Raw genomic sequence first — 12453 nt, 5'->3', positions numbered from 1 at the left:
TGCCGCAGCATGCGATGATATAAGATGGCTAATGTGCCCAAATACAGGTTGCAAATCTGACAAGCCAATTCCGGGTTCGTAACCTTGTCAAATTCCAACAAAATATTCAACATCACCTGGCTATAATAATTGAACCTGAGTTCGTATACCAGCCAATCATCCAGCGCGGCTTGGTAAAATGGCATATGACCCTCCAGCAACTCAAAGTCCAGCAGAATGCAAAATAGGTTACCAAACACCTCAGTGATGGCCTTATATTTATCCGCCATGGCGGCTTGCGGCTTGCATCTTGCAGAAGAGCTGCACCTATTTCCTTTAAAATCCATCTCATGATCGCCTTACTCAGTTTGTCTGTTCCATAGTCGAGTGTCAGACCTAATCCCCTCATCGCACACTACACGGCCAAATTGAGCTGATTTTGCCAAACCTACATTGGGTTTAGATTCCAGTTCACCACCACCTGAGCATTACTAATGGTCACAATATAGTTATTGAAAAATCAATAAAAATCATTTTATAACTCATTCAGTCCACGTCCACCACGTTTTCCATATGCGTGTCGTTCATATTGAATGTATATGGCAGTGTCTCATATATGTGTAATATGAACTTCACCCTCTCGGGAATGCAAGCAATTGATAACACGATGGGGGAATCAAAGTTACCCTATGCGATCTCACCTGCTACCCGCAATGGACCAACATCGACGACCACAATAACAAACTGTTCGTTGACCTGCAGTGACACCTCATGACCCACAGTTACTACAGTGTGTGCTCGCTCAACGATGAAATCTTCACACCTCTGGGAGTGAACTCAAAATGAATGACTCGAACAGGACATCTGTGCTACTGAACAAGGGGAAAGCCAACATGAGATTCAGCCAATCTTGGGCAAAAACGGTCGGGTTGCTGGCGAATGACATAGTCACAGGCACGAAACTACCCAACCTCATTTCGTACCGCAAACTGTGCATTCATGTTGATCAGCTGAGCATGATAGCCAACGTTTAATTGGAACACCTTTTCATGCCATGAGAGCCATGCCTGTTACAATGGAAAATTCAGGGACAGTCACACCGAATCATTCACGTTGCAACAGTTCATGAAATTAACGAGTAGCACCATCATGGAACTCCAACTTTCTATGTTCGACATAAAGCACAAACCAGTCAATATCTGTTAACTCAGCGTCACGCTGCACATCAAACCATAACTCAATCTCCAGGAATGGCCATGCGGCTGAGAAAATGTGCCAACCTAGCAATCTCCGACCTTGGGGACACATGCAGTTTCGACGAACCTGGCATCAACGACAAACTGTACGTCCTGCTACTAAAAAATAACATTTACAAATGCATCAATGTCCCCGCCAGTGGCAGTGGATCCAGTAATGTTAGTACCCTAGGTTGATGCACATGCTGATTCAAAGATGCAATGTGCAATGTCGAAATCACAAAAGGGATCAACTCTGCTGGTCCAATCAACAACGACACGATTGCTCCATTTATGTGTGGGTGAGCATGAATGCCTACACCAGTCTGCAGTGAGTCACCATGACAATGGAAGACACAACCTCACTCTCCAAAATTTTTTTTCTCAACGACACACTTTCCTGGGCTTGAAGTACACATCTGAGAAATTGTCCGAAAACCAAATATAAACTATTTCGTAATCAGTTACATATAACCTTTTCTCATGAGCATAACCATGGGCGATGCGTCAAAACGCTGCCATCACCGTATTCTCTGATCTCGGGCAGACGCGAAGATTCAATTGTACAGAAAATGCCTTATACATACTGCACTTACTAAACAACATGTACATTCGATGAGAAGTCATTGTCATGAACGAGGATCGTTATATCTTCAAACCAAAAATCAAGAGGGTTTTGCTGGATAGGTATGTTCAAGTTATGAAAAAGATAGCATACACAGTACCATTGCCAGATCAGACCGGTTATACGTCGGTCATCAGGGAAGCGAATTCTTTTTGAAAAAATGATGAAGCCCCAGACTCATGGGTCAATGTGATAAGACATTCTACCCTTATTTTCAAAGTTTTTCTTAGAGATGACCCTGGTAGCACTGGTAATTCTGAATGGGTTAAAAACACACTGATATGATTGCCATAGAAATCAAAATTGTCATATTTATCACCTCGAGCCTTGAGGGAGTTGTAGTTTTGATTAAATCTCCACCCATTAATTTACCCCCACATTTTTACTTCATCAGCTTAAAGTACATTTATCGACGCTTGATGGAGGACCAACTGAAGTTTATTTCCTAACTTACAGAAAAAATCGGATTGTATCCAGGCACGGATGACGCAGTTCAAATGCTTGAAAACACAGTTCTCGTGGCTGCTGGCATGGGATTAAGCGTGGCAGTTGTCAGCTTGTAGTCCATCATCATAGTCAACCCCCTGGGTATGGAATAGCCAGTGGGATGTCGGGACTGGTGGGGGTCACTCTTAAATTCACTTCATGTTGATAGCAGCGAAAAGTCTTAAAACATCACCAGATCTGGTTGCTGGTCGAAGCCAAGCTGAATATGATCGATGATCACATTTCCAAATCAATCACACACAGTAAAATCTCCAAGGAAGAATTTTGTCTGGTGCTGGACTAACTCACCAAGTACCACTAGATGAAGGAAGAGATTTGAAACATGATTGGTTTATGGTTATATGTAACATGATTCAAGCCTTCCTGACCAAGAACAAAGATCTCCCAAAAGATACAGCTTCAACTGTTTCACAGATAAATTTGAAAAAAAAAGAAAACAATAATAGTTCTGCATGGGATTTGTACTCTAAGCTGGCTGTGCGTTTTTTGCCATGGTGTTTGCCTTACTGACCAATGACTCATGCCATGAGGCGTGGAGCTTGTTGTGCCTTGCAAGCTGAAAATGCTTAGAGTAAGCAAATGAATCACTTACTCCAAGGTTTGCAACAGCTCAAAGCATTTATAGCTCTTCCAAAAAATGGTGGAGCGATTACTGTTTGCTTGTATGGCGTAATACAGTGTGTATTAAGGAGAGTCTCGATGACAAGAGATGAATTTATGATTGTTGATGACTACACTGAACCAGTGGAACAACTTTAGGATGCTGGGATGTATGATGATTTTGTTTGTTCAGCCTTCAAATTCAAATTTTCCTCAGCCGCCATTTTGTTTTGAGAACGAAGCGACCTCATCCAGCAATAGCTCTGATTGTTTGTTTGCAACGCACTCATCGTGTTGTGTGGATCGCAAAAGTTTCCGCCACTTCCCTGTCTCAAACCCGTGTCACTGGATTACAAGTCCTACAGTCTGCCATCATACCTCCAGAACTGCTGATCTCTTACTGCTCAGAAGTTTGGGTCTAGGCTGGTCTTGCTCGGCAGCACATCAAAGGATGTTACCTAGCATAACCCAGGAGGCTTCAGTCCAAAAAATAAGCCTTAGAAGGGGGATGTAAGGTAACCTCCACTATATAACTACTCAGTCTCTGCTGCTACAATGTTTGAATAGATATCTGATTTATGATTGCTAACTCATGTGGGAAGAATGCACAGAAAAAATACCTGTGGACCTTGGACTATGCCACAAAAATATGTTGTACATGAATATGCTCGAAACATAATTGTGTGTCAGACTGATGAAAAATGAAAGAAACTTGTCAGTCATAAAAATATCAAACAAGACATAAAAATATCACTACTGTAAATGTTTATATTTCAAATATTCAAGCTTTAATTTTTTTCAGATATATACTTGTAGCTGGTCTCCATTCAAAGTCATCCCAAAATAACAAAATGTTGATCCCTTAGCGAGAGTGTTGGAACCACCTTAAAGGGTTAACGATCAATTGTGTCAACCCAGCAGTAGAACACTGCCACCAAAGACTCAATAACTGCCATGAGACCATTTGTTGGTGGACTGAGCATGCTATAAGTCAATACTGGGGACAAAAACTTTGAGGCAACACTTTAACATAGATCCAAATTAACTATCTTTTCTTTACCCAAACAAGCAGACAGGAAGAAAAATGGATGCCTATTAAATGATTATTTTGAAATCATGTGCAAGAGGTCACAAGAATGCCACATGAATGGAACATTCCTCAATTATCTCCATTTACCGCCCTACAAAAAGATCCCAAATCACTGCGGTTTTAAGTCCACATCACGGTTGATTAACAAAAGCACAAGCATGAGACGTAGTGCTGTGTCTTGGGATGAGGCAGTAGAGGTGATTAGATGTGTCAGAAAATATTAAAATGTCATGCTTAGTTCACTAACACAACACAGTATGAGCCAAGCATACTTGTGATAAAGCATACTTGATTCAATTTGTAAACAATTCACACATGCTGGAATAAAAAAAGGTGGAATATTGTATTCAGATCTAAAAGGTTCTCACTCTTAAGGACAATGATTCTGACACTCCTCTTACTTCAGTCATCAGATGGTTCAGACCTCCAGCAATTGTTCAATGTGCTTTTATACATATGATATTTCAATTTCTACCTCACACTTAACAACGTCTGAAACACAATTCCAATAAATTGCTTGTGTTTTCCATATTGTATACTGACTCAAAATCTTCACAAAATGTAATTTTTGAAAATAATGAATAATTTTTCTCTGATGATACTTCTATGTATCCAAAATGGGATCCCTATCTTTCGACTCTAGAAAAACATTAGCAAAACCCATTCAAACCCATCCATTCATTGTGCAAATGATGTTAGTGCCAAATCAGGTTTTGCCCGTGCAGTCAATCGCGTGATCTTCGCATCAAAGTTTTCGCCATTTGCATGTGTTTGTATTGGCCTCAAGAATTGAAAAAACACTTTTAAACCACACTTCTAACAGTACTTTAAATGCCAAGATTGTCAAATGTGCAATGTGAATGTGAATGTGCCGTTGACATGTTGTAAGTGGGAAGATCAGTTACTGACATCGCAAGAGCTATGGGATGCAGCCATTGTACTGTGTATGACTTGCGAGGTCGCCTACAACAAATTGGCACAACTTCTGATCGCCCAAGGTCAGGGCGTCCACGTGTGACGTCACAAGCAGAAAACCGTCAGATCGTCCTACGTCACCTACCTGACAGACGTCTGCCAGCCACACGAACCAGGTCTGAGCTGTTTAGAGGTTGACTGTCCTCACAGACCATTTGAAATCAGCTGCAACCTGCCAATCTCCATTCTCGACGATATATCGTGGGCCAATATTGACGCCGTTTCATCAATGTCAACGTCTGCTGTGGGCCCAACGTCACCTCCGATAGACCCAGAGAGGCTGGAATCGAGTTGGCTTCAGCAGTGAATCCAGGTTTACCCTCAGATTCGCGGATGACAGGCATAGACTGAATCAGTCAAATTATGGGATCCAGGAATCCCCCGAGAAAAAAATAGCAATAACAAAAGGAAAAACCAGTCCTGGGGAAATGCTCTTGATCAGTGGGGTTTTATTCATGAATCACCACTATTGACAGCTGACCTACAGCGGTACAATGTCCTACAGTAGTATATTGCGGCATGAAACAACATTCTGACTGACCCGCTGGGAGAGAATCATCACTTTTGACAACTGGCCTACAACAGTGTATAGTGGCCAGGAGCAAACATTCTGACTGTCCAGCAGTAGAATGTCCTACAAAAGTGTACAGTGGCCAAATAACAACATTCTGACTGTCCACCGAGGGGAGAATCATCACTTTTGACAGATGGACTACATCAGTACAATGTCCTACAACAGTGTGCCGTGGCCAAAAAGAACATTCTGACTGTCCAGCAAGGGGAGAATCATCACTTTTGACAGCTGGACTACAGCAGAAGAATATCCTACAGCAGTGTACAGTGGCCAAAAACAACTTTCTGACTCTCCAGCAAGGGGACAGCTTGACCCCAGAGTAAATAATGTGGTTCAGGGACTGTGAGTCAGACTATAGTGTATAGGTACCACTTGCTTGACGACATCAGAATATATGTTGAAACGTCACTTATACAAAATAAAGAAGCTGTATATCCATAAAAACTGTCCTATTCTTCATGATCATAGTCTGTAAAATAAAAGTGTACATAATGCATGTCATATAATTTATTTCAAAGAGGTAATTTGAAATTTATTTTACCAAACCAAGATTTAATTATTGCCATGTAGGTTAATGATGAGTGGAGGTCGGCCATTCTCCATGGATATGCTCGAGTGTTTTAGTTACTCATGATTCATTACTTGAATCATACCTGCAACTAGTCTCAATTCAAAGTTTTTGCTTTATGAATGCTTCTTGTTGCCAGACATCATTTGTCATTTTTTATGTGGATGTGATGCTAGAATTATATGGAAGTAAAATTTCGATTTCCATCTTTTTGTACAAAAATACTTCCTGCTGGATTACTCTTATTGTTTGTTTTATATTAAATAACAGACACCATTCAATACTGGTAACGGACAAGTATCAAGTCCAGTCACTTCCTTGCATGATAATGAGACACTGAAGGGTTTAAGTGATACATTATAATCACCATCACCATTTTCACTTGAAATCAAATGAACATGATAGGTACTAAACGATATCATTAGTGAAAAGATTTCTTCCCAAATTTAATTAAATATTGCAGTAAATACTGCTCTGTATTTTCAATAAACAGTTGTGTAACTGTGCTTCGTATGTTGTGGTTAGATGTTATGTTATTGAAAATGACATCAATTATTTTTCTGATCAACAATTTTTTCCTAACAAATTAAGTGTTTTAAAAAAAATACCACATCAGAGCAACATGTCCTAACAGATGTCTGGCGTAAAAACACAAAGAACAGTGTCATTATTAATCAGTACCATGTCATATAGTCACTAAAGACACAACTTGATGACTGAAAACAGCTTGTCAAATATCAATCAAAGGCTGGCCCAAATGTGTTGGCATTACTTGCTGCTTCTGGTCCGGTAGTAAGCATTATTCATCTTACACCAGACATATTCTGTAGGTCTGCAGAACCAACCAGCCACTGCAGTGATGCATCCATGCTGTTTCAAAATGTCAGTTCCTACACTTGCAAAATGTAGACATACTTTTGCTACAATTTGTGGCAAGAGTAGAAAATTATTCCAAGTTACTTTTAAAATAAGACCTTAAAATTGCCATTAACAAATCAAGTCATGTTCTCCAATGAGTTGCAACACTACACTTCCATACCGGCAGACGGAAGATGCCGAGGAATGCAAATGCCCTAGGGTTCTTAAATGGCTGTAGACCCTTGCACAGCCATCTGAGCTATTGATGTGAAACCTGAACCCAGTTGAGGACATTTGTGCCATCCAAGTCTTGCCCTCTGAACATGAGATAATGTCTAACAAAGGAAAGCATGCTTGACAGTCATGTGGAAGCATAACTGGGAATGTTGCTGGACATCAAAAAATGGATAATCTGCTTCCTCAGTTAGTTGTATTCTGTTTGGCCACTGATCGGCTGCCAACTAGGAATTGTTCAAGCTGTTCATGTAGCAGTTTGTTTCAATTCCTTTGATGCATAAACCGAATAAGGTTGACTTGTTGATATGACATTTCAACTGGACGACTGGCAAGCAAGAATTTCAGGTGGCAAGCCATTTGTCATGATGAAGTTTGTGTTAACATTTTGACAAACATTGAAATGTCTATCAAGTGTTTTGTATCACCCTGGTTAGCATACCCATGGTGCATTGACAATATTTCCAGTGAGTGGTAGCACTGAGAAGAGATTATAAATAGTTCGACAAAGGGGTTTTCAGGAGTGATTGCTATACAATCATCTGTGCTGTTCAAACAGAAAATACCCACACATTTGAGTACGGTTGAGTGGCATGCTACAAACAAGCACACAAATATCCACATTGTGTCTTGCATTACCACACTTGCACAAATTATGAATCCGAAGGAGACAGCACATCTATGTTTCTGTGTGAGTTCAAATCATGCATGACATAATTTGCAAGATCCACAAGCAATGATTCAGGCATATTAGGGTGTTAGGTTTTGAAACTGGCATTTAGGGTTTTTTGTTTAAAGATTTTTATTTAGACAATCATTTGAAACATTTATCTCTATCTCTATCTATAAAACTTTATAGAATTTTGGTGCATTTTTTAAAGAGAGTGTTATTGCAGGGGAAGATATTTATTCCAGTATCAAAATATGTTAGGGTGTGGGTTTTACAAAATATATTTGATATATTAAGAGGGCAATAAATAAGATAAATGATTGCTATTATCAAATAATTTTTATGCTGGTACAGTTTGATCAGTGACCATATAACAACTGAATGAAAACAAAATGCAAATATTGTAATTACAACCACGAAATGCAATAACTGTAATATTAGGCAGTTACGAGGAAAATATTTTTCAACACTCACACAGTATCCAGAAAAGATATGTAGAAACAGTATCCTATACATGTAAAGCTGTAGAAAGAAACTTATTTCATGTCACATAAAAAAAATAATCGGATGTTATCAGCAGGGAGCACAGTGGTACAGGGGTTATCATGCTGGCCTCTCATGCCAAAGGCCTGAGTTTGAATCCTGATGGAGACACCAAAAAATTTGTGACCTGGTTCTCATACTGTGTTGTGTCCTTGAGCAAGGCACTTCATCCATATTGCACCCAGCTGTTTAAAATGGTTACCTGGGAAGCGGATGTATGGACTTATACGCTTAGCACTTAGCACCATCTTTGGAAGTACAATACTGTCAGGATTAAATTGTAACACTCAAGAACATTATCATGTTGAATTTTAGGCACAAAAATGAGCGTTATTGTAATTATTATTAATAAGCCAGACATCAGGGCTGGTAATTTCAAAAATGTTACCAACCCAAAATGAATTTAACCAGACCAGACAAAAAGATATATTGAATTTACTCAGATGCATAAAATTTTTGCCAGACCATGGGCTGGTCAGTTCTAAATTTAGACCGTCAGCCAGAAATCTAGCTTGTCTCAGGTGGCCAGATGGGCTTTATTTCATACACTATTTGTGTTCGCCTCTCAACTGATCAGTAAAGCTTGTTTCAGCTGTTTCACAATGGTGTCAAGTCCCACTGGTGAACTGTTTTACTTACAAACATTGAACAATCAATCAATCTTTAGGCTAATCCTTAATACACCAATAGAAGCATGTGTGCTGTGTGTATGTGTGTTTTGACATGGGAACCTTGTTCAGACACCAACCAGTGAGCAGCAGGGGGGTTTAATGACCCGACCAATGACTTCATTATACAAACATAAATTGCAATTAGTTATCCTTTCATCAGCCTCTTGCCCTGTTAAGAACCTCTCAACATGTAAATCTTCACACAGCAACAGGCTGGCAAAGTGTGGATGAGTGAGAAGTCACAATACTTCCTGCTCTATCTCGTTGTTAAACAGTAGAAATAACTGTATGTTAATGTGGAGAACCTAAAGACGGACATGCAGTTCCTTGTCCTGCCTGTGTGTATTGTGTATTGTCTAGCATAACAACCCAGGAAGAACACTTGCCAACTTCACCCGTCACAAACAACCCACCCCCCAACCACCAAGTAACGCATGTCAGCAGTAACAAACAAAACGTGCATTCAATTAATGACTTTCAATGCATTTAATTTGTCTTATAGTCTACTTACCTGCTGTGCAGTTAATCAACTGTCCGCACTCGAAAATGCCTTAATTCGGACGTATCTTTCTGTATACTATTTCAAAGATCAGCTGTTCACGTGAACGGCGAAGGCACTTTCTTCCTGTTGTCGACTCTCCTGCTCTCGACATCAGTCATCACAGAATGAAAACTGCAAGCGGAAAAACCCGTTCTACTTTTAGACGCATGTCCGCCTGTCAACTATTTGCAGGTCAGTGTGACCAACTAGGACACAACGATTTTATGACTGCTTCAGTATCTACCCAGTCAACGCATATCACAAGAGCACAAACCATACGCTGCGGAGAACTGGCTGGTATTGTATTATTCTTCGCACAGAGGTATCACATCGTTTCCATAAGAAAGCTTTGATTTCAATGATATTGTATTTGTACCAATGGCCGCGACACAGCGTACGTGAGTCTTGTGTAAGGGAGCTAACTCGTCATAGAAAAAAGTATGGCTAGGTCCAATGATCCGATTCCTGTTGTCCAAGCACTAAGGGCAGGTCTTCGATCCTGAAATATGCGATGTAATGTGAAGTGACAAAGACAAGATCGTAATACAAAACAACTCTGCTACACATTCAATAACTCTGGAGCATAACGTACCACAGGAATTGTTTAACCGAATACACGGTTCATGTATTTTAAACATAATGTCGATTTTGCATAAAACGATTATAGTAGAGAGATAGTATGACGTAACGGAGTACCCATGCATACATGCCATTATGTGTGGAGATAACCGAGACAGTATGACGTAACCGAGCACCCATGTACTTCATTAGGCTCGGAGATAGCTGAGATAGTATGACGTTACGGAATATCAACGTACGTCAGTATGAGTGGAAATAACTGAGGTAGTGTGACGAATTGAATGCCTATGTACGTCATTGTGTGCGGAGATAAAGGAGATCTAGTATGACGTAACCGGAGTATCCATGTACTTCATTATGTGTGGAGATAACAGAGGTAGTATGACGTAATTGAGTACCCATGAACGTAATTGTGTGTGGAGATAACTGAGATCGTATGACGTAACCGAGTACCCATGTACTTCATTATGTTTGGAGATAGTTGAGATAGTGTGACATAACGGAGTACCCATAAGCGTCATTATGTGTGGAGATAACCGAGGTAGTATGACGTAATTGAGTACCCATGTGGGCATCGTGTGTGGAGATAACTGAGATAGTATGACGTAACCGAGTACCCATGTACTTCATTATGTTTGGAGATAGCTGAGATAGTGTGACATAACGGAGTACCCATAAGCGTCATTATGTGTGGAAATAGCCGAGGTAGTATGACGTAACCGAGTACCCATGTTCTTCATTATGTGTAGATATAGCTGAGATAGTGTGAACGAAACAGACTCATGTACGTCAATAACTGAGACCTGGAATACAGAAGGATGTCCCAGTCTTCCAATAACCGTTCAGGATACTGTACCTGGACCTGATTTTACTCATCAATAATGAGTTACAGACTCATGACAAGATCAGTCCAAGTCTGCAGACGCGCGTAAAACTAAGTCTTGATGACACGTTGCTCCGTCAATAATTCACAATGCCCCGGCTAATTTACGTTTGTTTCACTCGACAGTTTGCGGGCGTTTCAGAAACTGTGGTTGTCCTTGTCCATGATGCAGAATGTCATGGCAGGAAGATGCAGGAAAGCAATACAGTAGTTGGTGTTGTTTCGTTACACGAGGTAAGTGCAGCTTCTGTTACAGAAATGAGTATGTATACCCCGGTATATAAGCGCGCACTTGTTAACCTCCCCGACAAACTTATGCACTGCTGTATTGCCGACGGTACTGGCTTGTGCCACGTCCTTATAAATGTGAAAAAAAGTTGAAACGGAATATCCAGATTCGTATGCTTTATGCATCTTGCATTTATCTTTGTTAAAAAGAACTGTAACGATCCTTCCGAAAGCACCCAATATCACTTTAGTGTAGAAACATTCAATGAACGTAAGGTGCTTTGATGTGCTAAAAAGTAGATCATTTTCCTTTCTAATTAGTGTACACCTACTTCCAAAAACGAGTGCAAGCACTCCAGTAAAACGAACGAGTTAATACACACCTTTGCGCAGTATTCAGTGTATTTCACATTTGCATTGAAAATTTCTCTTTTGTACTTGGTGTACACGTAATGACGTTTGGAAAGTTGAATTTCCCATGGTATGAATATAAATACGTAACTTAATGTCCAGATGAACCATTTCCCAATTATGCATTTATACATATGTAGGAGGGTATGCAAGCGAAGCATATAGAAAGACTGCATTCGTGATCCACACCTGTTATTCCGGGATAAGAAGAACCCCGATCTTCTTGGAGGTTATGGAAAGGCGTCAGTGGAGACGAATAAGGAAGACTGGTCATTTGTCTCTCCGTTTAGCAACCCTAGTTTGCCTTTGCCTCAATGTATACACGTTAACAGTACGTTTATACTACTTCTGTCTCGCGTGAATAGTATTGATTGATTTAATTTGAACTGTTATCAGTAACTACAGACATGTAAATAGTAGTGGTTGGTTCCATACGTCTTCATATATATATATATACCCACACACCAATAATTAATATCCTGTGACGATAACGAATAGAGAGACCTCCAGGAAAAGTCGATTCTTGCAGTTATATCGTTACAGAAAACCCAATCATGTTTTCTAGACGAAAATGACAGTCTGACAGACACTGTTTGCATTTGTCATTGATCCGTTACCTTTGCAGAGTTGACTGAATATAAACGTCACTGACTACAAACCCGAAGGCTTTGACTTTACCTCG

General features: G+C 40.0%; 2 protein-coding genes across 2 annotated transcripts in view; one reads left to right on the top strand and one right to left on the bottom strand.

Moving 5' to 3' along the window:
- Nucleotides 1-9798, bottom strand: part of LOC137278191 (uncharacterized) — an 80050-nt gene extending 70252 nt beyond the window's left edge. The window contains exon 1 of the mRNA XM_067810388.1: nt 9641-9798. The gene's annotated coding sequence lies outside the window, so the exon portion shown is untranslated. The remainder of the gene's footprint in view (nt 1-9640) is intronic.
- Nucleotides 1-12453, top strand: part of LOC137278200 (uncharacterized) — a 250335-nt gene that overhangs the window by 224417 nt on the left and 13465 nt on the right. The gene's annotated exons all lie outside the window — the stretch shown is intronic.

Source organism: Haliotis asinina, chromosome 3, assembly GCF_037392515.1.
Source record: "Haliotis asinina isolate JCU_RB_2024 chromosome 3, JCU_Hal_asi_v2, whole genome shotgun sequence".
Lineage (NCBI taxonomy): Eukaryota > Metazoa > Mollusca > Gastropoda > Lepetellida > Haliotidae > Haliotis > Haliotis asinina.
This window is presented reverse-complemented; position numbering and strand designations above follow the sequence as displayed.